Source organism: Megalobrama amblycephala, linkage group LG2, assembly GCF_018812025.1.
Source record: "Megalobrama amblycephala isolate DHTTF-2021 linkage group LG2, ASM1881202v1, whole genome shotgun sequence".
Classification (NCBI taxonomy): domain Eukaryota; kingdom Metazoa; phylum Chordata; class Actinopteri; order Cypriniformes; family Xenocyprididae; genus Megalobrama; species Megalobrama amblycephala.
In genome coordinates this window covers 19528005-19532265 of record NC_063045.1, presented here as the reverse complement: position 1 = coordinate 19532265, position 4261 = coordinate 19528005, and positions in this window count along the sequence as shown.

The following is a 4261-nucleotide window of genomic DNA, read 5'->3' as shown; positions in this document are numbered from 1 at the left end:
AGTAAGCAGCAGTTTTGGGGGGGAAAAATGCCTAGTTAATGCGAGAGGGCAGAGGAGAATGGCCAGACTAGTTCGAGCTGATAGAAAACAGTAACTCAAATAATACAGAAGAGCATCTCTGAACACAGAACACGTCAAACCTTGAAGCAGATGGTCTACAGCAGCAGAAGCACTCCTGTCAGCTAAGAACAAGAAACTGATGCTACAGTCCACACAGGCTCACCGAAATTGTACAATAGAAGATTGCAAAAACATTGTTTTTACTGATGAGTCTTGATTTCTGCTGCAACATTCAGATTGTAGGCTCAGAATTTGGTGTAAACAACATGAAAGCATGGATCCATCCTGCCTTGTATCAACGGTTCAGGCTGCTGGTGGTGTAATGGTGTTGGTGATATTTTCCTGACTTGGTACCAGTTGAGCATTTTTAAACACCACAATCCAATAGAGCACCTTTGGGATGTGGTGGAACAGGAGATTCGCATTATGAATGCAGATGACAAATATGCACCAACTGTGTGATTCTATCATGTCAATTTGGACCAAAATCTCTGAGGAATGTTTCCAGCACCTTGTTGAATCTGTGCCACGAAGAATCAAGGCAGTTCTGAAGGCAAAAGGGGGTCAAACTCGGTACTAGCAAGGTGCACTTTATAAGTGTGTGTCTACAATTCAGTACTATACTTCACTATACTATACTGTAATCTACTGGAATGACCTTTATGTTGCAAAACAAAACTGTGGACATAAGTTTGCAGACAACCGCTCCTGTGATACAGCTCATATATCCACCAGGGTGCACTGTAACCAAAGAGATGTCCAAACACTTAAAATTTAGTATATAAAATATATTTCTGCACTTACATAAAACACTTGTTTTCATTTTTTTTTTCATTGATATTTTGATTTTGACGTGACATAAAGCAGTGATATCTAAGTGGGTGAGCTATATAACATAAATATAACATATAATATGTTAGGATGTTCAATTGTTTTTCATGCATTTAAAATGTACACTGATACAAATTATATGCTTGATTTACTTAAAAAATATAATGAATTCTTTTGCATCATTTTATTACGTAGATCTAACAAGACTAGTCTTTGTACAAACTACTTAATTTTTCTGTTTGTTGAAATAAAATTTGCACATAAAGTTAACTTAATTTTAGCATTCAAGACACATTGGACACATTCAAGAACCATTTTCACAACTTTTACAAAATCTTCACTCTGCAATGTCTCTTTTTGTTAGGCGTTAGCCAGAAGATGGGTATATTCCCTTTATGGCATGCCCAAAACGGTTGTTTTTATTATTAAAACAACTTTAATTGTTGTTAGCAGGTCCTCAACCCAAGTACATGTTCTACACTTCACCACAATGGTAACCCCAAAACTATTAACATAACAGAAACTTTTAAATACCAACATAATAGAACAGTAAACATTAAAAAGTCTCTCCATTTTCTCATGTTGCTAAAAACTGCTTAAAATAACAGTTTATTTCAACATTTACACTCCTAGATCAGCCCCTTTGCAAAGCATGATGGGTTGTGAAAGTCTTGTTTGATTGAGTCCTGGTTGAGTTTACTTGATTGAAACATGTTATTTTAATATGAAAACATCAAGTTAAGTCAAAAAGTAATTGTTTTAAGTCAAATTAACATGAAGCAATTAAATTTGAACCAGAAACCTAATACAATCGTGTTGAATCAAAATAAGTTGTTTACATAAAGTGAACAGCATCAAAAAATCATTTTTTTGAGTGTATTATGAAGAACAAATCAATGCATGAAACAGTAACAATGTAAAAACTGGCATAAACATATGAACTTTAATTATAGAAAAAAGCCATTTCCACATTTCCATTAATTTCATGTAGCCTATATTAAATTATATTACATTAGGGACGTCTCCACATTTGTTAACTAAGAAAAATAAACCAAATATATGCTTGAGAAGAAATAATTTTCAAGTTCTAACAGAGATTCTGAGTAAGTGGATACAGAACCTTTTACGCACTACACCTAGATCACAAACCGTTGAAATTGGTTGAGAAATGTAAACTTTATTGCGCTTTTTGTACAGGAAAGCCGCAGCTCCCCGTTTACTTGCATTGCGCAGTCTTGCCCGGAGCAATATGGCGGACTCGTTTACGTATCGCAGCAAAGGTCCAAAGCGGCCAGTGTGTCTATGCAAATAATACGCAAAACTTTCTTCTCCTGCGTCCTGATCTTGAATGACAGCACATCTGAAAGGTTTGACAAGGGAGAATTCCAAAACACAGAGTATTTAATATATATCCACAGGAGGGTTACACAGGCAAGTTAATAATTAGACAGACTGGGGAAAAACTAGGTCACCAGGACTGAACCAAAAACACAAGACTGAGGATACATGTGACACATGAGGTATTTTCACTGTTTTATTACTTTTAGTATTGTTTATAAATGTATTAGTAACTATATTTATATATAGACATACATTTTTATTTATCTAGAGGGTGAAAATCAAGTACAACTCTATTGTGTGCCCCTCTTCTCATATTTGGGTTCAAAACCTCACCCTGAATTTCCTGACTACAAACTAAAAACATACAAGAAAATGAATGTCTCACATAAGAAGCACAAATCCTTCCAGCTAATTAAGTCTAACAGAGAAATAACCAGAAATAATGACATTTTTAATAATCATGATCCCACAAGCAGTAAATGTTCACATAACCCCTCAAAGTTGATGAGATGGTCCTTCACACCTCTTTCAGCAGAATTCCATAAGGCCGAATCGCGTTCTCCACAATCGCTTTTTCTTTTCCGCGATTAGTGTCTAGAGGAATCCCAATTCCTGCCTGCTGCACATTTTCCTCATTTTCGGATTGATTCTGTTCTGCAACAAGACTTTGTATCTCTTTCCAGTTTCTTCACATGTAAATATCTCACTGTATTCAGCAGCCTCATTGATATCAGAAGTGGAATAAATTCCTCTTCCAAACCGCCCTCTAGAGCCTGCTTTGTAGTTGGATTCAATGATGGACTTAGCACTAAACATGCTAGTTCCATGATAGGACACAGGCCACTCACCATCCACAGAGTGACTCCTCCATCCATCCGTGCCCAACCAGGCATTTCCATCGGGATACTTATCCAGGACTTTCAAAGCAATGCGTTTCCACCCAAAAGGGCGGATGTATGGTTCGTTCCCACGTGTAAAAGTGGTGTCATCTTTTACATTTGTGCAATCATAATCAAACTTTGGGTCAAAGAATTTGTCCATATTCACAAATAGCTCCTTGCATGAACCTGTGTTGAGAATTTCCAGTGGTGTAGAGGCTTGGAGTAGGAAACTTGTGAGTTCATCACCCTTTGGCTTTTCCAAATCGGTGTAAGCCTTCACGGCAACACCTGTGAAGCTAGACAACGCCTGAAGTAGAACATTGCTGTGCACTAGAGCCATCCTTAATGAACAGGAAAGACAAAAGATGTGACGACTCGTTAAACTAACTCTTATTTATACAGACTCAAACTGTGGAATGGGAAAGTGATTAATTCCAGTTTTGCTGATCTTGACATAAACAAGGAAGAGGAGCTCAAATTCCACCACGCACACTAGTTTTTTTTTTTTTCTTCAAAGTTTTTCAGGTTGTATCACATCCTTGTCTTCTAACATCCTTCTAGAACATTGACAAACATTCATGGACTTTTTGTGCTTCTGTCACGTGACAAATAAATGAAAAACTCATCATTAAAGTTTTTATAATTTATCTTTGGATGCATTATAATGGTCTCCTAATCCAGAATAAGATTGAAAATATAACAATTTAACTATGCTCAATTGAATAAATCGACTTAAAGATTACCTCATTTTGATATATGTTTGTTGTAATACCTCATTTGATATTCAAACTAAACTTATTTATTATCTCGTGACTGTGTCCAAAAGTAAACAGAATTCTGCACTACTAAGATCAAGCCAAACTACCAGACCAACCCGACATGAAGGGCAATTGTCAAAGAAGCGACCAGAGAGAGACAGTGCGATTAACAAGAAAGTTATTTTCTGAAATCAGAACGAGGATGATAATTACAATGATTGCAATTCAAATGATTATATATAAAATAAGCTCTCGAAAAAGAGTTGTGTTGTGTGTAACCACTTGTACTCAGTAGTGATGCTTAGTGTAATGAAGGTTTAAGTTGCTAGTCTGAAGTTATGATCACTGTGGGGCATCTGTTAGAATGCACGAGTCTTTGTTCTCCATTTG